Source organism: Anser cygnoides, chromosome 1 (genome assembly GCF_040182565.1).
Source record: "Anser cygnoides isolate HZ-2024a breed goose chromosome 1, Taihu_goose_T2T_genome, whole genome shotgun sequence".
In the NCBI taxonomy this organism is placed as follows: Eukaryota; Metazoa; Chordata; class Aves; order Anseriformes; family Anatidae; genus Anser; species Anser cygnoides.
Genome location: NC_089873.1, coordinates 68,881,728 through 68,905,974, shown reverse-complemented (window position 1 = coordinate 68,905,974; position 24,247 = coordinate 68,881,728). Strand labels below are relative to the sequence as shown.

General features: G+C 36.1%; 1 long non-coding RNA gene across 1 annotated transcript; it reads right to left on the bottom strand.

Moving 5' to 3' along the window:
* Nucleotides 1-754: 754 nt before the first annotated feature.
* On the bottom strand, nt 755-20,266 carry LOC136791060 (uncharacterized). The gene is made up of 6 exons (XR_010832244.1): nt 19,674-20,266; nt 15,195-15,307; nt 12,181-12,345; nt 5,441-5,519; nt 3,266-3,310; nt 755-1,948 (listed from the first exon to the last, which is right to left on the bottom strand). It is a non-coding gene; the product is annotated as an uncharacterized lncRNA (long non-coding RNA).
* Between the last annotated feature and the right edge of the window lie 3,981 nt (nt 20,267-24,247).

Sequence of the window (24,247 nt, the reverse complement as noted above, 5' to 3'; positions counted from 1 at the left end):
TGACTGTAAAATGTTTCAACATTTCTGCTGGACAGTTACTCAGAAAACAGGTGCCCCAAAAAATCCTATCGAATATTTCAGCAAACAAAGGACCTTTTAAAGGACCTCAAACCTTTTAAAACTGGCTTGAGGTTAGTCCATCAAGCCCACTGTTAAACAAGTGGTCATATATCAAATATCAGTGAGAACCTGCTAGTTTTCATTGGTCTGAAAAAATCAAACCACTTAGGGCAGCCCATTTCTATGGGAAAAAAAAAAATATATATATATATGTATATTAAGCTTGTATGGGAATCCCATTTACTTCAATGTCCAAACATTTTAATTGAAAACTGAAACTAATACCTCGCAGAAAAATTTTGATAAATCAAAGCCTAAGTGCAAATCCATGCACTTAGAAGACAAAATTCAAGGTCTGCACTTTTGAAAAAATGGAGCTATAATTGTCTCCTTCTTAGAGTATGTCTACTCTACAGTGTTGTTAGATGCTCAGTCTAGAAATACTTATCTACAGGTGGTTTTTGTTTGTTTGTTTGTTTGTTTAGAGGAGTTTACTCATACTTCATTAGCACCATATGTATAGCAGCAGGAACCCCTATGCAGGCTGTCCCCTGGATGCACCTTTTCCTGGAGGTAATCATTTCTTATATGTACACTACTTCCACAGCTGCCAGTAATCTTAGCACAAGTTCCTCTTGATTTGTTTCCCAGCTTAAAACATATTTGAGAGTGTAAAAGAAAACTCAAAGAATACAACTCCAGCCTACTTACAAAAATAGCTTATTTTCAAATTTGTTATAATTCTTTTGCATCAGGAAATGTAAAGCAGAGTTACTTACTAATAATGTTATCATGAAACCAGATAATGTGTAGAAGGAATATTATTTATCTTCCAAAGCTTAACTTGTAGTTTTCAGATGGCTTCAGAACTAGTACCATAGAATACAGACAGGTATTTTCAGAAAGCTTCTGTAGCATACAAAAACACCCTCCTCTGTAGCTAATGGAAATTGCTGCTGTGCTTTCCAAAAAGAAGCTCCTTAAATTGCAAGCTTTTGGGGAGAAATAATCTAGTTTCACCGGGTGCCTACAGCCTAGCACAACATCTGGACCAAAGCAATAATGACAGAAGATCATGGACAGAAAATGGTGTTATGTGGAACACAATCACAGCACCAACATCCAGCCCTTCTCATCAGACATTCAGCCTCACGTACATACTCTGACTCTGTGCAGAGACACTCCAGAATCACAGCTCCAATGTATCCAGGGCCTTGTGCCATTCTTTTACCAGAACAGGCAGTCACTAATAAGACAGTAATTGGACCACTGCATGGTCTCTGAGGAGCTGCATATATTACATAGAGCTACCAGCATATACACACAGTTACCATTTATATATAAAGAGATTTAAATAGAGAGGCTGTTGGCAAAAATAGGCAAAATAGAAGAGTTTATCTGTAGAGTTCATACATACTGTTATTTTTGTCTTGAATCAAACAACTCTCTTCAGATGATATAATTAAAAATTACAAACCTTTTAATCACAGCACGGGTTGGTAAGATATGGACAGACAGAATTACATAGCAAAAATTGTCTAGGCTCTGCTAACTCCAATATTAAGATATTTCCTGGGAAAATGGCAAAAAACAATGTCACATGATTTCTCCAATTCATTAATAAGCATGTTTTTTGCACACTACTCTTCATGGTGTATTAACTTATGACAGGGGTCATGGCTACATTAAATTATAGGATAAATTATTATAGTTAACAGTGCTATTTGACAGCTTCTTAGGTATCTGCTGCTCTTAAACTTGTTCTGCATGGATTTTTTAACAGCACAATAAGAAAAGTCTTAGATAATAATGCTTTTTACCTTGATTCCTACCTTTTTGTCACACTTCTCCACACAAAGCAAGTGATGACCAAAGATCACTGTCTGAACTATTAGAAGACAACGAATCATAACAGAACAGCTTAAAATTTAATAAACAGTTCAGCTCAAATTTTACAGTTATGTTAAACTCTGAAGCTTTCTGATACAAAGCACAAGGTTGTTCTCCCTTCTGCTACTTTCAGGTAGCTTTTGATCTCAGTTTCTCCAAATTCAGAGTGGTTGGAATACAGTAAGGATCTGTTCCACAGTCTTGTAACTGCGATGTAGTATCTGAAAACTTAAAAAGGGATCTCTTTGTTTCTTGCAGGAGAGTGCACTGCATTATTTAAGGAAAGGTGAGCTCTCTTGGCAGGTATATTTGTGTGATATTCTATACAGAGATTTTGCTGTTATATATTTGTGTTTGTCATTAAAAATGAGCTTTTCACTCATTATGACCTTTTTTGCATCCCTACCCCTCTCCAGGTAGCTCCTCTGTCCCTCCTCACTTCATTTTGTTTAATGTAATCACAGAGATAAATTCACAGAGCTGGATGAAGAGATGGTCATTTTTAATGCACCGCTTGTCCTGTCACTGGCGAGCACTGAAAAGAACCTGTCTCCATCTTGATCGAATCCTCCTTTCTCTGAATGGGCTGTCTCTTAAATCTCATCCCTCTTTAAGCCAAACCTAAATGCTACTGTAGCCATTACAGTTATATTGAAAGATCAGATATGATTTCTTCTTTGTTTGTCTATTTATTTGTTTTGGTGGATGTTTGTTCATTTGTTTTTTAATTTAGTTGTTGCTCTGTTGCTGATTACCTCATCTTTTTTTTTTTTTTTTTCAATAGCTACATTTGTATATGAGTTATATGTGCACAGGAGACCAGTGATCTCCCCTGGTGTCTTTAGTAGCTATTATCACTCAAAACATAAGAATTATTAATAATCAAAGCAAGGACAAGTAAAACTGTAAAATCTTTGTTTTTCTGTAACATATAGGCATTATTTTCGTTATAGTGGTATAGCAAGGAGAATCTAGATAGACACAAATCATGAGTCAGAGATATATGAATGACTTTGACCCACAGTATCTTTCACAGTGACTTCAGTGGTGTTGGACTAATGCAAAGCCAAAGTTCCTCCCATTTACATGTATCAGACAGTATTTATACCCACTCACAAGAAATAAAAATGTTAAACAACATGCAGGAAGAAATTAATGTAGTTTAGCAGGAGATGAATAGATGATACCAAAAGCCAGATGAAATACAATCCTGGGACTAAGTTTAAATATTTTTAAATCATATAATTTAAATCATCACTTCTAATCCTAAATGATTTCTGCAGTATAAAAAATGGCAACACTATTCATGACTTACCCTATGTAAGACAGAAACAGTCTAGACGTATCAGCTCTGTAGTCCCTGGACATTAGAAACAAGAATATAAGAAAGTGCAACACAGTTAGGGAAGAATCGCATTACAACTTAGTGAAACTAAACTTTCGAAAAATGACATTTCAAAAAGTGATGAACCTATTCAAAAAGACCCTGAAGTCAAGAAAGAGGAAATTAAAATCCTTGGATTTACCATGAGAGTAACTTAAGCATAATACAGTAGTCACTGAAGGCACGAATGCCTGTAAACAACACCAACAATAAAAGGTAAGCAAGAGGGGAAAAATTCCACTACTGTTAACTAATGAAGTTCAGGAGGTCACTAGAGCCATGTAGGCACCCTTCAGGCAGTGGAAACTGAGACCGTGACTTTTCCAGTAACTTTACCTTTCTTTCTTAAGACTTTTCATACACTACACTTTTTTTTCTTCTTTTTTTTTTTTTCTTTTAATTCAATAAACATATTGGGCTTTAAGAAGGCAGTTGAGGTTTTCTCACTGTTAAACTATACAGTGGTGCTCGAAGTATGATGTTTGAAAAAATTCAGGTGTGGCATGGAAAAATACTTTGCAAATTTTCTATTCCATTGTACTAATGTGCCTCAAACTTAGTTTGACAATAAAGCAGTTTATCCTTAATCACCCATCCAATCTTGAACTTTCTATGGATCTCTCTAACATTCCCCAAAACAGCAAGTTGAAATTAAATATGGATAAGTAAAAACATTTCCCCTTAGGAAGGAGAAAGGAAATACACAAATACAAAATGAGGGATGACTCATAAAGCATCAATAAAGCAGAAATGTATTACCAACAAAATATGTCATCTCCTTGCAGCATACTTGCAACAACAGAAGGCTAAATTTCATTCTAGGAGATGTTAGCAGGAATACTTTATGTAACAGGAAGAAAGCCATTATAGCACTCTTTTCAAAGTGTCTGAGACTTCAAGTACGGTAATATTGCCAGCTGGGTACGATACTTTAACAAAGATGTAGACTAGTTGAGGTAGTCCCAAATGGAAAAATAAATAAATAAATAAATAATAGAATAACAAAAAGTGGACAGGTTTAAGAAACTATTTTTTTTCTGTTGTTTATTTTCCTGCTGTTGAGAGATGCAGAAAAAAATGGCGACTGAATAGACAGAAATAACCAGCTCAGTTTTCAGCAAAGTTTAGTACAATTTTTAGGAAAAAGCTATCTCCCCTTGTGTTATTATTTTGTGACTGGGAAGAGAACACAAACTTCAGTCCATTTTCATTCCATACTCAAAGAAGTTGAGTAGTTTGAAGTTACAGATATCCATTAAAAATGTATTTGAATTTTATGGGCAGGATTATATTCTTTATGTACTTGTCCTCCAATTCCTTATTATTAGGATTCTGAACTTTATTTTAAAATGAATTAATTTGGGGTAGCCACAAAATGAAAAGTTATTATTAGTAGTAGTATTGTTGTTGCTATTATTATTATTATGAATTATTATTTGGTGACCCTGCCTTCATAAGCAACTATACTTATGTTTACTTTAGCCTTATATTCATAGTGGCCTGTACTTACTGCATTTAATTTACAGGCTTTATAGAGTATCCATAGCTGACAACAAAATGACTAAAAGTTATGTGATGGCTACAGGATCATGGTTTTTTTTTTGTTGTTGTTTTTTGTTTTTTTGAAAGCTGGAAATGTGTATAAAGTTTAGCTCCACACCATGTATTTGGGAAATAGAAGATTCAATGACATCTTATTTTGTCTTCTTCTCAAGCACAGGTTTCAGATAGAAAATATAACAATTCATAACACTTGGGCTGAAGACTTTCTGTTATTCAAGGTTATGAAAGCTCAGTTTTTGACTATGTTGGGGCCAACTTTTCTCTCTTTGTTCTTAGTAAAGCTGTGGATGTAGGATGGTAGAAAATGGACACTGTTAGCCAAAGGAGAAATAAAAGTTCCTGGTACTCAGCATGCATAAACTGGTGTAATCAGTGGTTAATTAAAATCAGAAGAGAATTTGCTCAAAGTTCTGGCCCAGCATACCCCTCTATACTGTGCAGTACAGTAAGAGTACAAACACCACCACCACACCACCTTCCACCTGCATCAGATAGACAATAAAAGTATATTATTTTGAGGTGTTGATTCAGTTTCTGACTTACTTGATAGCAGATAAATGGCAACTCTTTCACAGAAAATGCAGTCGGTTGATTCAGCAATACCAAAGTCACTTTGCCAAATCTAAAAATAAAAAATAAAAAATAAATTCTCTGCTTATAAGTAACTGAACATCAGGAATCCAAAGCACCATGTTCCCTTCATAGTCATCAGAGGGAAGATGTAGGAATACCACAGAAGCAGCCAACTGCAAATGCCAATGACTGTATGCGAAAAAAAGCAGCTCTCAAGCATGGATGCCCTATCCAACACCAGCTATGATTACTGTCCTGTGAATTGCCTTGTCTGAAAACATCTCATTTTGTTATTTTCTGTTCCTAGGAGATCAGGGAGTGGGGTGTGGGGGTGACTTCTACATGACAATCTGTAATGCAGATTCCTTTAAACTGTACTTTGCATATGGTGAAAGTTCAGTAAACAAGGCACATGTTGAGAGAGAGGTTTCTGCATAATCTCTGATTTTGATTGCCAGTTCCAGACAGCATCATGAAGGTTACAGCTTGGTTTCAAAATTGTTATTCAGGGTTACTTGGCAAGGACAGTAGTGTCTATATTCTCTTTGCTGGACAGATAGATTTGAGGAAAATTGGTATTGAAGCTCACAAGTAAATTCAAGAATTAGCAGTACAATGAAATCTTACAGCTTTTCCACAGTGGTACTGCATTAGCTAAAAAGCCAGAATGGGTCCTGTCATGCCTCCACTAGAAATTAGTGCCCAATATGCATATTGCACTTACCTGTTTGTTGTGAAGGAGATTGTCCTAGAGATGTGTTTGTTTAAAGGCAATGGAGTGCTGTAAATCTAAAATCTATATTCTGTTTTCAAACAGCCTTTAAGCTCAGAAATAATTTTATGTTTTTTCACACTTGTCTTTAATTTTCAAGGAAACAATACTGATGATTGGGAGAAAAACCAACAACAAAAAAACTGTAGGAGCAAGAACAGGTAGATTTATTCTGGATGGGGAAAGGAGATATGCATTTGTAATTACTCTGTGCATTACTGTAAGCTATTTCAAGTGTCAATGTAGAAAACTCTTCATACTTTGAACAAGTTATTGGACTCAAGGCCCTTTCAGATCTTGTCATTTCTGGGAGCCAAAGATTCCTCTCCTTGGTGTTAAGCTTGGCCTATACAAAGTTGCATCACTTTAATTAAAAGTGTATTTTTAAATCAATTTAGTAAACCCATGCAAACCCTATGTTGGCACTTCTAATTTTATTTCAATCAGACTTGCATCAATTTATCTTAAGTGAATTCCTTCCTGACTTAGGCTAAATCAATATAAGCCTGGGCAAAATCAATTTAGGAGTGTCCAAACAAGTGTTCAGATCGGTTTAACAAAATCGATTTATAAAACGATTCAAATTAAATTGGTGTAACTTCTGTGTGAAGACAAGCTTGGCTTAGCTAATTTCCTCAAACCAGGCCTTTTAGAGAACCAAATAACCAAAGTGAAAATTATGGATTATTTTTTTTTTTTGTTTCAAGCCTATTTGTGTTATAGAATTAGTAATATTCAGAAAGTTTATGGCATTTCAGTAAAAGGAAATTATGAAATGGGTGAGATGTACAGTTACCAATGTAGAAACGTATTTTAGTTAGTTAATTAGTTACGAGTTCAGTGAAATGTAATCAGAACTCACAAAAACACCCAGAAGATGATTCCTGGGCACTCATCTTTAGAACTGTTTCACTGCTTACAGATTTCTTGGAGTTGGATTGACCCAAGAATAGCAAAAATACACTCAATCTCTGCTTTGCACCTAGGGAGTATTTGACAAACTGGGCATGTTTGAGATACTCACTCCAGTAACAAGAGAATCAGCCGGTGTGTCTTTAAAAATACTAGCCTAGTGGCTGTGATTTAACACACACACACACAAAAAAAAGTTATAGTAGTTATAATAAAGGCATTTTAAGTACTATGGGAGTGCAAATTAATCATTATTCAAAATGTTTCCAAATAATGAAACAATGAAAGCCTTTCTTTCCTTATATGAAGTACTTTATCAAACTAAAATCACACACCTTTGTCAGTTTCTTGTGTCAAGCCACATACTACAAACTTGCAAATTTATTTTGTGTTAATCAACTAGAAATAATAATAATTTTAAAAATGTAGATTATAAATTATAGTCTTATTTCACTCACATCCTTGAAACTCAGCACATTTTTTCATGTTACTGTTGCCTTCTACTAAAAGCCTTCCATAGTTTTGTATGTTCACAGACCTACAATTGGCCCACAAAAAATTAAAATTTTCACATCTATTATATTCAAAGATGTCCAAACAATGTCAATTTCTCTCTATGCAGTATTTCTTATTGAAAAAATAAATATTATTTGAAGTTTTTATACAAAGATGTTTCTGAATTAAACTTCTGCAAGAAAAGCTGGAAGGCTACCAGAAAGTGACGTCAGCGTTTTGGAATCCCAGTACTCCAAACAGCAGTCCATCTACCTATGACCTGTCATCAAAATATTCCTTGCTTTAAGAACAATCAGGAACATTTTCAAAAAACAAACCCCAAAACAAAACAAACAAACACCAAAAACCAAGAACAAACAAACAATAAAAACCAACCAACCAATCAACCAAACAAACTTTAATAAAACAAATGGCAGAGCAGCCAAGTTGTAGCATCTAATGGTAAGTGTAAGAAATTTTGATTATGAACTCAATATTACAGTTTCATACCAAAAAATCACAGTTCCTGCTTAGTGTCAGTCAGATACAGATGAGAAGTATTGATGAATACTACTACAGTCATCCTTGCAAAACCTCAAGACAATAGGATAATCTTACAAAAAAGATGCCATTAAAAAATCAAAAAAGTTAAATTAGGTGAGACTAGTACACTATTACATATATTTCAACCGTATAAGTTTTATAGTTATGGTACTTTTCAAATTCAAAGCAGGGACAGTAAAATAATTAAAACAACCCTGGTATAGTATACTGTGGATCCATAAATACCCTCTGGGGTGGAAGTGTTATGAATTGTCATCGCATATACACCACAACCACATTTCCACTTGCTCACATGTTAGTACTGTGGTCTGTGTGAAATGGCCTTGTGTAAGATCTGAATACCTTTAACAGTGCTATCCTGAAGGTTTAGGTTATGCTTTGCTTTCTGCTCAAGTAATTGCAGGTTGTCAGTAGAAATTCAATTTGTGCTGATTCTTCAAATACAGAGGTCATGGTGGGAAACACATTGCTGTTGTGTCTTTAACCAACTATATAAGTAGGAGTGCGACAACTTCTGTTTTTCAAAGGCAAAGGTTGCTCAGGCCAGACACCATTTTAGAGCAAGGTTGTGCACAGGCTGCACATCTCCTCCTCCTTCTGCTCAGGGTTTCCTAAGGTACTTCTGGCTCCACTGATAATGCCAGAGTCCAGGAAACTGGGCCCTGGAACTACCAATGAATATACAAAAAAATCAGGTTTATTCTTCTACCTTTTCTGTGCTGAAGTCTGCTGCTGCTGTAAGGATGTCCCGGTGCCCTTTTCACTGCTTAGCGCAAGCTAAGCGTTACTCTGTTACACCACTGAGTCCAAAGATCATAAGGTAACATAATTTGTCCCTGATATGTTCATGAAAATCAAGCAATATGGTTTTGGTGTTCTGGAATACTGCCCTGCTGACTCACCTTGTCTCCTTAAAGAGGATCTTCAGGGCCAGGGTTAGGGTTAAGACCCTAACTGACCCAGCGAGAGAGGATGATAACTCCTTTTCCAAAGGAAAGGAATATGACATAAACAGGTATGATGGTAAGAGTTAATAAATAAATAAATAAATAAAATAAAGTAGAAGGGAGAGAGAGAAAGGGCAGCATGAGCAGCATGAAACTCCAAACCCAGGCTGTTCCATCTAAGTAATAATGTACAAGGAACATCATTTCAGGAGAGGTCAAGAAGCCTTGGCTCTGCTCAGACCAAAAATATTTTTGTAAAATATACACCTTTTCAAGTTGACTAGTGAAAAAAAGTGTGGATGTATTTTGTGAAATCTGTGTTATTTAAACCAGGAAGTAAGCTTCCTGAATGCAGTTTGTACCACCTTTCTTATACCTACACATTTCTATATGGCTTAAACCAGAAGCATCTGGACCGTCATTGAACTTCCACTTACATGAGAGATACATATTTGCCTATAGATGAAAATACAGCCTTTATTTTTTACTGCAAAAAGACTGATCTCATGTTAGAAATCAAGGCACATTGTTTGACTGAGATATCGAAATATTGATATGTCTGGTGTACTGGATGTAGCAATGTTTTTATTTGTTTGTGTTCTTTTATCTGTTTTATATAGCTAGGAACCCTTTCTGCTTACAATGATAGCAGTAATTTTGTCCTCAGAGCTGTCTGTCTGGTATGAGGAAATACATGCAAACCATGCTTCTTTAACGATATTATCCTTTGCTTACACCGTTTTTAGTTTAAATTAAGTCAATTTGAGTGAAAGTGTACACGACAAATTGCTTATTTTTGCACTTCTTCAATTAGTTTATTTCTTCCTTTCTTGCTATTGTAATTATATTATTTATCTACTATTGTTAGAATATGCTTCTGTCTCATTACTATTGCTCAGTTTTATCACCAATATTTCTTGAACCTTTTTGCTAATCAGGGATAAAAAGCACCAGTATCACATCTATTCACTCTACCTGACAAAATGATACAGGGAAAACATTTTTCTACCCTGAAAGATTTGCAGACATGATAAAGCCCTGGCAAAATGTTGATGAGAACAAAAACACTGGAAGAAAGAGAAATCCAGATGAGCAACCCTGGAGAATAAAATTGGCCTCTGGCAACTCTTCTGGCATGGTAACTGAGAGTAAATTCGGTGGAAAATAGGAGAATCTGGTACAAATCCCTGCTGTCTGGTAGGAGCTCTAGGTCTGGCCCAAACAGAAAGCAACAGAGGAAAACCTGTGGGAAAGCTGGCTTTGCAACCTCATGTTGTGCAGGGCAGGTTTTCTTTCTTACCTTTTAACCTGTCTCTGGAAGTGGCTGACCTCCTGAGTACCTTTCTTCCATGCTTTGCACCTTACATGGATCAAAAATATGTAACAGAATCTGGGTTGGGTAGGGCCCTCAGAGTTACCTGTATCAATGCCATCACTTGGATAATTATTTACATTTTCTTTTCTCTCTGTGAAAGCACTATTGTGGCACACCGGAATCAACAGTAATCTTCCTTCCATAATTCTGTAAGCTATTTTGCTCAGCCTGCTTGCCAAAATACTCACTCATGAATATGCAATGATGTTGAAGGAATATTTCTTTAAGTTTTAAGCCCCTTGGGCCTTTAATCTCAAAGCCTTTTAAATCCAGGATATGATTTTCTTGTGTGTATGCATGTATATGTGCTGAAGTGTGTGTATTGGTGTCACTTCTCTTAACTTGTGTGCATACTTGATTGCTGGAGGGCTTTAATTCTCATTTAGATATATCATGCACACGTACGGTAAGGACAGTTTTTGTCTATTTTTGATAGTATGGAGGACACTGATTATCCAAAGTGCTTCCCACTGCAGCTATAGGGTATAAATATTGATGAATTTGGTAGTAGGGTAAAAAAAGGTAATTGAAACTTTTCAAGGACACCTGCCATACAATGACCAGAAAAATTATATTAAGTGCCCAGTGTGATAGCAAGTTTCAGTACAGAACTCTGTGAGACTAGACTTATGCAATGATAAACCAGAAAATAAATAAGTCAACACAAATATTTACTTGAGGGGCTGAAAACATCTTTAACTTTGGGACAGGTCCCATTTTTGTGTCCACACTTTGGAGGGCTGCTTGCCTTCCTGCGCTATGAGGTAATGAAAAAGAGAATCTTTCAGCATTCGGTATGTGCAAAAAAGCAGAAGGAAGAATGCAACACCCATTTACCACACCTCAGCTGTTAAAGGTCTCAGCTCACAAAGAGCTGCATCAGAGCTCCATTCCCCTCTCTGCTTGAATCAGAATCTTGCTGCAAACTTGGACTTATGTTCTGGGGTATACTACACTTCCCACTGAATCTGCATCCAAAATGGAAGTATTAATTCGATACAGCCTGATATCCCTAAACACCATGTAGCCACTCTCTCCAGCCTAACAATATCCTCCTAAGAATTCAAGAATTTATCTGAGGGTTAAGATATTAATGTTCAAGACCTTTATCCAACACTGGCAAAACAGAGTCCCTCAATCCACATGGATATCATATATCATAGTATATTATTTATTGAACCAGGGTGGCAAGCTTCCCTGTATATTCCATTTATGAGTGGTGTCAAAACGGTAAGTTCAAACCATTTGGAGAATACTGAAATGTCCAGTTTTGTGCTTGGTGAAAATAAATATAAAAACATGGAAGGAGAGAGGAAGCCAGTACTTCAGCTCTTTGATTCAGATTTCCAAGTAACTTTTGGTGCTATAAAATCATGTTTTTGAGCAAATAAACAACACTACAAAACTAAGTTATTGCTTCTTCCCAAGAATTACTCACCAGTCATATAAACACAGTGCCAAGAGACAGCTCTTGCCCAAAAGACTTAACAGTCTAATGCCCCACAGAGCTCTGCTGTGTCTGGAGAATATACCATAAAAAATAATAATGAACTGGTAGCAAAAGTTCTATACTCTGAAAGTGGTCAACATATTTATTGTAGCAATTAAAACCTCAGCTCTTTTGCTGCTTTCTGCCACTTCTTACCTTAAATTTCTGGCTCTCCAAATTCAGCTTACTGTCTCCCGCAAACTGTGATGTGTCCACTAATGCCTTATGAATTCCTCTGAAAAAGGTATTCCAGAGATGTTCAGTCAAGCATAGGTTGTTTTTAGAGGAGTATGGAGATGAGAGAGAGTTGGAAGTTTAAATCTGAAGAAGAAACATGAGAATTATAACATTTGGTGAAAAATGGAATGCTGACACCAGAGGGAGGGTGGAAGAAATTGCAGGGTAGATGCAGAATGTGTCCAGTATGCCCTGGAGGCATCTGAAGCGGGGAAAAACAGAAAACAAGTTGTCCATAATCATGAATTAGCAGTGCAAGTTCTGGCTTAAAATCATACACTTTACAAATTGGGTAGAGTGAGAAAGTCTCTTTTCATATTTTTTTTTCACTCGTGTGTGTATGAGTGCTCCTATCCAGTTAAAAAAAAATGGGGGGGGGGGGGGGAGGGGAAGCTGGGGAAGAAAAATCTAGAAAGAAAGAAAGGAAAAGAAAGAGATGTATCTGTCTGATGCTGTTAAATTAAATTAGACTATGATGATTACCGTGTGCCTTCACAAAAGACATTTTGTAACATTTAAGATTTCTGCTAATTGAATGAGGTACATTACCATGCAAAAGAATGTTAGTGAAGGTTGAAAAGGACAAACCAACTATTCTCGTACATCACCATAATTATGCAGCCCCATGTTCGAACAATTACATTTATGTAGACCCACTGTTAAAATCAATGTTACTTGTACAGCTAGTCCTTAATCAATGGAATCAGTCAATTTACCATGGTCACATCCTTCTTCTTAATTAAGACAGTGATATCTCTGGAGCACAGGGTCTCAAAGAGATAAATAAGTACAGAGGTTGGGAAATGTCAAAGAGGTGACTCCCCGATTTTACTCTCAACGAACTTGGGAGGAAATAAGACAGTTCCCTCAGTTCAGGGAAGCAGCACAATCTTCTAAAGAGATGGCTTAGCATTCATTAAGAAAAGAGCAGGTAGCAGTGTTTGACAGAAATAGCACTAATGAGCAAAGAGCGCTTTCAACATGCATATCCTTCATAGTCATAGTCTGAATTATGAAGGTTGTGCCACCTAAGCCAATTTTAATTAGAGTGAGCATGGACCTCTTTGGACAGTTAGCCTTTCTTTCTAAAATCCATTTCAATATGGTGTCATTTTGTTGTCATAATCAAAATGGCAAAGTGATGGAATAACCTACTTAAAATGTCTGCAGTGTTAAAGCAGATATGGCAAACATCCTCTAATGACACATGTAATAAGGGTTTTACCTAGAGGACTGTGACAGTGCGTTCTGTGTTGTCAGCATAGCTAGAATAATGATAGAGGTCTCCTCTGGAATAGGACAGAGGTCTTTAAAGACCAGGTCTATACTTCCTGTTCTACAGGTAAGCTATTAAACTCCTGTGTGCTGGAAGGAAAAGAGAAAAATACAGAGCTACCGAGCTGCCAAATGCAGATGTGCTCATAACTCCAGACTTTATTCCTGTACAAAATATACTTGTGCTGTCAAACTAAGATTACGAAGTCCTTCTATAGTAAAATAGACATTGTGGATTACTAAATAAAGCAAAACAAAACTGTAAGTAATCTGTACTTGTTTGCTTATAAATGTTTGGCTTTAACAATTATTTCTTACACAACATTATTATGGTATTTACAGTCTGAGAATAATAATAACAGACTTCTCAGCCTCAAGTGCTTTAGGTGCTCTAGGCTCTAAAGCCAAGGCATGAAAAATATTTAGAAATGCAAATGCCATGTAACTAGGATTTCTCTCTCTGCTACATCAGTTACAATCCATGATTGATTGATTTAAATATGAACACAATCAATCTGAATCTCAGTGGGTATGTATCTGTTTAACCAGAAAGATCTTTGGGAAAGATTTGAAAAATTTGGCCACAAACATCTGAACAACGTAAAAAAAATGGTTTCCAGGAGTCTTAATACTTGTCCAGGTGGCATAGCGATGGACTGTGAAAACACACATGGAGTAATATCAAATAAATGAGCTCCATAACTTTAAGCAGCAGAAGACCAAGTGAAATGCTATCATGGTGCAACTTAACTGCTTCCCATAACAAAACAAGTACCTCTGCTTGGACACACAGAGCTTTGACAACAAAATTTGAGTCCTGGGTAACATTCATGGTTTTGTTTCTTTTCAAAAGACAGTAAAAGCAAAAGAAGAATATTAAAAACAGTCAGTAGCCAAGAACATCCCCAATAAATTTGAAAAGTGAAAATCTAATGCTTTTATTGAGGTCACCAGTTTCACTGAAGGAATTAGAAAAGCATATTTTTCTCTAAAAAGTCATCTGAAAAAAAATTAAAAATCAGTTACTGAGATCATTAGAATAAATTCAGTTTCTGAAACTTAACCCTTTTCTCAGAAACAACATTAATCTTCTCATTTGATTCACAATTCCTTCAGCTAATAAGAATCAAAATAAAAATTCTAATACTAGAAGCTACAAACAAAGTAAACTAGAACTGTGTTGCAGAGATATACAAAGAGATTGTAAACTTCTCTTGTTTGTGGACATACCAATGCACAGTATGAGGGGTTGTTCCATTTCTTATGAAAACTGAAATATATTAAAGTATGTCCCAGTAGGTTAAAATAATGATTTAAAGGAGCCACTCCCTTAAATTCAGTCTCTATTCTGTCCTACACTCTTCATTTTTTATCAGTATTGCTGTAATCTCTCCATTTCACAGCTGAAAATTGGCATATTTTCTCTCCCTTTAGGTGCGTTATGAAACTTAATAAATTAATGTCTTAGATGTGCTTTAGGAGTTCAAGACAAAGTAGAGAAAGTTAGAGTTAAAAGAAATTATCCTGAGTATGAGGCAAGAAAACATCCATGATTTGGACTATGTATAAAACTATGCATATAAATTCAGTTAGAAGTACAATGTAGCAAAAGCAGTAAGAAAAAAATCATACCACCATACAAGAAAAAATAATCTGACCTGTCATAGAAGGATTCTTCCTCTTCTTCCCTCTCTCCACATTATGTTTTGAAACTCTAACTCCTCTAGATGTATTTACTTCTGCATTTGAGGTATTCTGGTGAAAGTCAAAACTATACAATTGAAATGGAAGTGATTTAATATTGGGGGAAAATTACAATTAAAAAAAAAAAGAAGAATGATTTTCAAAGTGCTTTCTGTAAAGAAACAGAATTAAGAGAAAAAGCTAAGAAAGCTGCAGGGATTAAAGGAGGTATTTTATAAATTTGAAACCAGCTGTTCAACCATATGTGCTTACCTTTTCATTTTTTCTCAGCTAGCACACTGAACGCTGGATCTCTACCAACCTGGCTTGCTTTTAATCCAGCAGTATCATTGCCTGAATAACCAATACACCCCCTCACTCTAGCCCCCCATCCTCACAGCAGTAAAGAGGCTTTGCTGTGGTAGTATAAAACACACAGATTCTTCATTTTCTTTAATTTATTTTAAATCCTGCAGATTCCAGTATGTTGCAGTGTTTCAAGACCATGAATTCCTTGATCAACTTGGCTGTGAACTTATTTATGAATATATAACAATATTATATCTGTTTAACAGCCCAAACTACACTGGACTTCATTCAGTAAGGAATATAAACACGTGATTAAATTTTATCACGTTTATAACTTTGTTGAAGAGAGGCAATAGATATATGTTTACCGACTTTGTTGATCTGAGGCTTGCAACAGTACCTGCACAAGTTTAAATATGAAGTCCCTACAAATATAGGCACATGCACTGACAGCACTACTGATAAAGTAACCTGAATGGAGAGCCACCCAAATGCTCATGAAATTCCCATTCATTTCCCAATATCACCTTTTGGAAAAGCTTTCCATGTGGTATCGTTTTGCAGAAGGCATCTTAGAAGCTGCTAATTTATGTTGTATGATGTCCGGTATGTGTTTTGTTATGTTTAGAAGATATTTCTTATATACTAATTTAATTTATTCTACACCGTACTTTGGAATGACTGCTCATGTTTTTTGTGTCCTTCTGGGTACTTATTAATGGAAAAATGTGACAAATGGAAGAACTACATCAAAGCATACTTAGAAAAGGAAAATGAATCACTGCACATTCAACAATGGATCATATCAAAACTGTTCTTAGCCTTGCATACTTTATATTCAATGGTCAATCTTTGAACAAACTAGTGTCTGAGCTATAGGCTCACCATCTCATTTTTCACAGCATAACTCTATCTTCTGCATTTCCAGAAAATTACAGAAAATGAAACTTCAATAAAACCAAAAAGCTGGAAACAGAGATGACACCCATGACAACATTAAAAACAGAATACTGAAGGTGTTCAGCCATCCATTCAGCTTACAATTAATGCAGCTCAAGATAGATGTCTGCCTTTTCCTGATACAATATCCATGAGATAACCGGTAAGAATCAGCACAAGTTTGCTAGTCACAGGACACAAATAAAACAGTTTAACTAGGATTGAGAGAAATGTGTAAAGAAATATGAGGAACATCTTAAGCATTTTAAAATGAAGTCAAACTTTGAGCCAAATTGCAATATAAATCCTAATTCTCTCTTGAATGCACAGTTGAAAAACGTGTGTGGCTCTTCTCTCCACAATGAGTCTGTCAAAAGCTTGTGATTCAGACCTGAAGTGACTGGAACCAGATCATGTTCTGACTTTTCAGCTTAATACCACATTTAACTCTATTTCACACAAAGCAGCTTATTAGAAGTAGTTACTTTTCTTCATATTTATGAACTTTGGTGCATTCTGCATATCTTTATTCCAATGTTGCCAGAAACATTATTGCCAAAATGTTATGTCAGATCTGAAAGTTTTCCAACCAAGTTTCACCCTCAGGAGGGTCATGTTATTTACTAAAGTTCAATTAATCATATTTTGAATTACTGAAACAGCTTTGTAGTTGAATTTAGCCACTCTTAATTTGAATTTATCAAAACATTTCAAATTTTTCTCAGAAATCAAATTGCATGCAATACCATTCTCTCCTTTTTAGTTGTGTGTTCTTCTCTGGAGTTTGCGAGGTCAAGTGTTTTTCTCATATGCATATGCAATCAAAAGATGTTAATCAGAACATCTGTCCTATATGTCTGTACAATCCACTGCCCACAAAATACCTCTAAAGACCCTGTAACAAGCTTAAGACTTGTGGAAAACGAATATAATTCCACTATGATATTCCACAAAAAGGTGAACAGCAAGTTTAAAAGCACTGAGAGAACAGCGTGAAGTTTAAACTGAAAATTGTTTTGAATGAGACATCTGCTCTTTGACCAGGAATACTTTCTTCCAGACCTTGGCAGTATGCAGCAATAGTAAAAATGAATTTCTCAGTAGCACCTTTGAAGAGTTATGATGGTCCAATAAATACATCATGCATGAAAACAAAGCTTAAAATATGAATTTTAGCTTTAGCTTGATAAAAAAGAAACTGCTATTTTGATAACAGTCCTTTAAGACTTGTCACATAAAGAAGTTCTTTGCCATGCTTCATTACAGAGGTACAACTCTACTGAAACAATTTCAGGAGTGAATGTCAAACATCAGAAAATAGTCATGTAGTAAAGAAAGAAAAGCAAGTATAATATAACTAAGACGAGTTTTTATCCTTTTTCCCCTCCCATTTTCATCCCATCATACAAAACGCTGAATATTTACGGGCACAGCTCTGGCACCATAGAGAATAAAGCAGAATTTATTTAGATATATAACCTTTCATATTCAAGGTATCTCAAAGCACTTTATAGAGCAATGACTTAGATAATGGAGTAACTCTGCTGGCAAACTTGACTGTCATTATACAGTCAGCAATAGATCATACGTAGTCCAGATATCAGAACTGCAGGGGGAAAATAAAAAGAAATGTTGACCAAAATATGAGGCATAAACCTCAAAAATAGTCTCCAAGGAATGAAAAAAGACACCTATCTTTTACCCAAAGAATGGCAAAGATGCACCACCATTTTGATAGTTCATGGTTTCTATCAAAATTGCTTGTATAACGGAGACTTCCTGTGCTGTTTTATGTCATATACCATTCTTTTCCCCAAAATGGTGCACGTTTAGTCACAAATCTGTTTGCACAATCACATATTATTATTATTATTATTATTATTATTATTATTACTTCTTATCAAGTAGAATTTCACCTTTGGAGACTTATGTTGCAACTTATATTCACTCTAAGAATTTGCACAATTAGACTCAATATAAGTCAACGGGATGGTTGACTTTAATATTGCTCTCTTATAAGTATAAATGTTTGGGTTTTTACAAATACATACTAAGACCTGAGCAACTGGCGAAAAAAATCATCTTTGCTATGATGCTCGCCAAGGTAAGGAGAGCATTAAATTAAGAATGTCGTGGGTGATGACAACCCTTAATCAAGTACAGAAGTGGTGGATTTCCTCAAGTAAATGGTGCGGGGGGAGACATCATAATCAACAAAACATTGCTGAAAGGGATGCACACCAAGTTTATGCACAAAAATAAAGGTTGATAGAGCAGCATTATATGAATTTTTTATTTTATTTTATTTTCCATTTTTTTTATGTCTGGCTGCATCTCAGAAAATTTCTTGTAGCCAACATGAGGAATTAGAGGCCTGCATGCAGATGCAGAGCTATGATCCCACTAGGAGCTCAGAGACATGCTGAGATGACGAGTCATCTGAGAGCTTATAGGAAAGGATTAGGGGGAAGACCAAGGTTAGCAACACCATGGTGGAAATCTGCTGCTGACAACAGGACCAAGAAAAAGAAAATGAGGTCCTCCTCACACATCTGGAAGAAGCCTTACATTTTCAGGCCCTCATCCTCATGAAGAGCTTGAACCACTCTGGTATGCCCGCAACACAACTGGATAGAACCAATTCAAGAGGTCTCTGGAGTCCAATATTAATCAATTCTTAATTACAGGTGATTGTGAAACCAACAGAGGGAGATACTCTGCTGAACCTCTCATACTTAACTGACAAGTTCATCATTAAGATGATGAGAAGATGAGGAGCATGAGAAGATCAGAGGTAGCCTGGTCTCTGCTAAGAGATGGCAGAGGTTAGGATCATGAGAGAAGGGGACAAGGTAAAATAATAATAATAATAATTTTTAAAAAAAGGATCACAACCTTGGACTTCAGGAATGCAGACATTGTCCTGTTCAGTGACCTGATTGGAAGAATGCCTTGGGATATGGTCATGGAGAGAACAGGGGTTCTGGACAGCTGGTTCATTTTAAAGGATCACCTCCTATAAGTACAGGAAAGGCCCATCCCAACAAGCTTCCTGCATGTCAAAGTAGACATAAAAACAAGGTGGGGTGGGAGCAGTAAAGAAGATGGAGCTTTTCTCTGTAGTACACAGTGAGAGGACAAGAGGCAATGGGCACAAACTGAACTACAGTAAATTCCATTTAAACACAAAGAAAAAAAAGTCTTACTGCGATGGGGCACTGGAAGCATCTGTGGATTCTCCAGCCTGGAGATATTCAAAACTCAGCTGAACACTCTCTTGAGCAAACTGGTCTTGCTGAATATGCTTTGAACAGGTGGGTTGAACTAAGGATCTCCAGGTGGAGAAATGGCTTTCCAACCTCAGCCATTCTCTGATATTATAATATCTTGAAAATTAAAAGAGGTTAAATTTTTAAGATGACAGATACTAACATTTGCAATGCCACATCACTGAGTATCATTACAATGTAAGACACAGAATGGTTTAAAACATATGCCTACACACACACACACTTTATCTAGAATAAAAATAAAGTTCAAAGTTCCTATATTACAAAATGGTGACCAAAAGTTGGGTTAGTCTTTCTTATTCTTAAACACACAAAAGGTGACAAGGATTGATTCCTTTTACAGGAATAAGCATGTGATTCTCTTACTTCTCCCTGAAAAATAAAAAGTACTATCTATGTTATACCTCTGCAGATTACATCAGTTTTAAAGCTCTGTTTATCTCCTCTCTAATTTAGCATACTTTGGAAAAAGGTAGTGCAATGATGATTTACAGAACAGCACCCAAGCTCAAGTCACCAAGATACACCATTTTAAGACTGATTGATTTCCCTTGGGGTCTGTGATGAATTTCTATAGGAAAAGGGGCTTAATATATGTCTGCCATGTTTGTTCCGTTGCTCCTCTGACTTACTAAGCCTCCCATTCCAATAGGGCTGGAGCAAATAAAGTACACCCTCCAAAGTTTCACGTAGAGGATTCAAATCCTTATTTCCTGCTTTCCACAGAGAAAACATAGAAAACCTATGTGGACCCTCCACATACAGATCTGTGGGGCACTGCTGCCCAGCCCACAAATGAGGAAAGATCAAATAAAGCGTAATTCATATTTATAAGGAATCAATTCCAGCAAGAAATTGAACCAAGAAGCTTTGGGCTCAAAGTAGTGTGGCTTCCTGCTGAGATAAGAAGAAATGACTTTGTCTGTCTCTAACCAACTAACTAGGTGTCACATGTGATGTTCTTGCTTTAATGCTTGCCTTACATATGGTGCCTGATAACTGCATGGATAAGGGGATAGAAATACATGTCATAAAACACTACCAGCATGTGAGTGGGATATGCATAAATGAATGGATGTGAATGGCTCTTTTCTAGGCCAACAGGCTTTCTGTCATTTCTTCATTATGTCTGAGAGTAATCTTCAAACATGCAAGTCTTCCCTTGAAGAATATATTAGCAAAAGAAGGGTGTAAAACGTTCTGTATCATTAAGAGGACTTGACTTTAAGAGCTGTTTATGCTACTTGGCAAGGAGTAAATAAGTGCTGATTATAAAATTAATGTTCTATTATACAGCCCAGGGGGGGATAGTGTAAAATGCAATGATTTCTGCATTGATAAAAAGATGTGGCCTGCAGTTTGTAATTTGTATTGTTCCTCATATAGTCACAGGATAACTAAAATGTGGAAATGCTACTTACCTAGAGCTCATTTAGACAACAACTCCCTGTAACAAAAGTCTAAACCAATAAGAATGTTTGTTCTTGGGCAAGTTGGGTCATCTTTGACTATAGAACATCAGTAGTTTGTGGTTAGGTTGTTAGGAAATAAGTGATAATTTCTTAAAGGGCTTTTTATTACCAAGAATTAAAATAAGCAAATAAAACTTATTCTACTATAGGAACTTTTGGACTAAGTTGCTGATTGCATGGTACTGAGAGTGCATCTCTATTGTAATTATACATGGTAAAATTACAAACTGAAACTTGCATCTGTAAATCAGCCAGTGCAGTCACTTACAACAGCCTTCCTGTAGAAGGCTACAAAATCCTTTCAAGAACATGTCACAGTTTATCTATATGCCATTGAGCTATATAGTCTTTCCAGGTTAAAATAAAAATAAAAATAATAAAGCCTTAGCCTTAGCCAACCTCACATTCAACTTCAGCCTTCACCTTATCAATTCTAAAGTTTTGAGTTATACATGAATAGGGTCATTACACTACCACAATACTCTAAAAAGTAGTGCATGCCATCAAATCTCAAGACTCCAGTTAAAGATAACATTATTAAAAATAGCCTTGATAAGCCAATAATAAGTGGTGGGGCTAACAGTTACCACCATGTGAAACAGCCTTACTCTAAGTTAGATTTTACAGAAATTACACTAACGGGCTTACTTTTCCCCTTCATTCTAAACATTTAGCTCCAACCCTTAACTGAAAGTAATTAGGATCATAGATGTGAGCCCATGATGGGAAATAAATACCATTTGTTTTAGATGATTGGAGGGACTGTAGTCATTGTTTGAGTTCAGAAAGACAGATTTGCTTTGCAGGAAGCACAGATTTCTACAGGAGCAAGAGTGATCATTGGTTTCCTCACGTATCTATAAGCACTTGATAAAATGCAATATTGTCCAGAGAAGACTTCAAACAGTGAGAAGAAAAAAAGATGATTTTGACAGATCCCTCCAGGTAACTTCTTGAGAAGGATGATGGAAACACTGCTGTATTGCTGAGGATATCCCACCATCCAGAATGTGTGCATGTGAGGGGATGCAGGGAGAGAAGGATGGAGAGAAAGGAAAAACTAGAACTAGCTGATGAGTCAGTCCTTCTGCAGGATCTCTTGATGTTTACAAAGAACGTAGTAGAAGAAGCATGCAGAAGGAAATCACTTGTTTCCTGCTCATGACCTGAGCCATGTCACACACAGCCATTTCAAAGGAGAAGATGCTGCAGTATGAGAAACACTGCAATTGACAGTCACACTTCATGTATGGGGTGCTTAAAAATCAGGATATGTGTAAAAAACACTCAGAGGGATTTTGAAATAACTAGATTTGGCCATGCAGCAACAAATAAATAACAGCTTTGAAAATGCATTTGGCAAGGAAACCAAGGAAGAGCATCGGGAGAAGGCATTTTAGGAAAAGAAAAGAAAGAAAGGTTGAGAAAAAGTGAAGGAATGAAATCCAGTAGGAGACAGAAACTCAGAACTATTAAACAAAGAAAAACTAAAAATAAAAAAATCAGAAAAGGAATAAATTAAATAAAGAGGTCCTACTCTGTAATTTTTCATGCATTAAGGCTTCTCATACATTAAAATTGTCCCAGTGCATTCAGTGAAAACTTTTGTACTAGGTGATCAATGAAATAGTGTGACTAGAGCATTACTGCCTTTTAGAGGGGAGATAAACAGTTTATACTTGTTGCTGTAGAGAAGGAGGAAAGAGAGGAAGATCCAGAGGGATATGGCACAATCAGAGACATGGGCTATGAGGACAGTCTTGTCACAGCTTCTAAAGTGCTATAACTAGGGTAAGAACATCTTTCTCAAAGCCATTGACTGAGGTTCAAGTTGGCAAAAAAAAAGTCAATGTAAAGATTTTTAGTTATGCAGTTGAATATAAAAAGCCATACCTTAGAGATGTCATGAAGAAAGTAAGCAACAAAATAATAGCAAATGTTGAATATTTTATTGAGCATTATTTTGTTGCTTACTGTAATATATATGAGATACCCAAGGTCTCCTTTTATATCTGTGTCAATGTGGTTAGTACTCAGATGCGGTGTGGTGTTGAGGATTGAGAAGGCAGTGGTAAAAGACCACACGGGACATCTGTAAATGGAAAGTAAAAGAACAGTCAACAGGACATCTCATCTGAAACCACACTGACTCCAAGGAAATGACAGAGGAATACATCTGTAGCTAACGATCTTTCTCTCTGTCTCCTGTAGTAAGTAGGCACCGGTCCTGTTCACTTTACAAGGTGTCTGGTGAGTCCACTGGCATACAGGTTTCCCTAAGCCTTAGGGACACCTTTATCAAGGCTTGCCATGGAAACCGAATTGCTTTCATTTCTTGACTCTTTTCACTCTCCTTGTGATCTCATGAGTGGTGTTGTCCTACTTTCTTTCCACCCTTCATAATTTTGCAGCAGGGTCTATTTTCATCAATTCCTTTACTATTGTCTAGGTTAGCATCTTCCTTTCCCTATGGCTCTGTGAACCCCAAATTTAAAGAGAAATTACGCAAAGCATAATCTTCCCTCTTGAAAATTTGAAAATGAAATTTTACACCATTAAAAAGCTTTAAAAAAAAATCAATGCAGACATTTGTCAAAATTGCAAGAAAAAATTAATTTCACAAATCAGCATTTTGAATCAGGAAACAGTTCAGCCATAAATGTCAACCATCTCTACGTATCATTTTTCTCAGCAGTAAACCAGGATCTAGTGGTGTCTGCAATATCCATCTCCAAAACAAACATCCTGACAAGCCATTGTATTTCTAAGGATCTATGTTGTGGATGAATGACCAGCATGCACTTGGTAAATTTAAACCAAGTGCTGAAAAGTGCTGAGCATCTGCATTGCATTCAACTACACTGAAACAACTCTCCTACAACCACTTCTACATCAGATTCTGCACTTTTTTTTTTCCTTCACTCCTAACACTTTGTGCAGATTTACAGTAGAAAAATTGAAATAATCTAAAATTGACACATCTTAGTCCAAAGAATGATGTGATCTGGACTTTTTTTT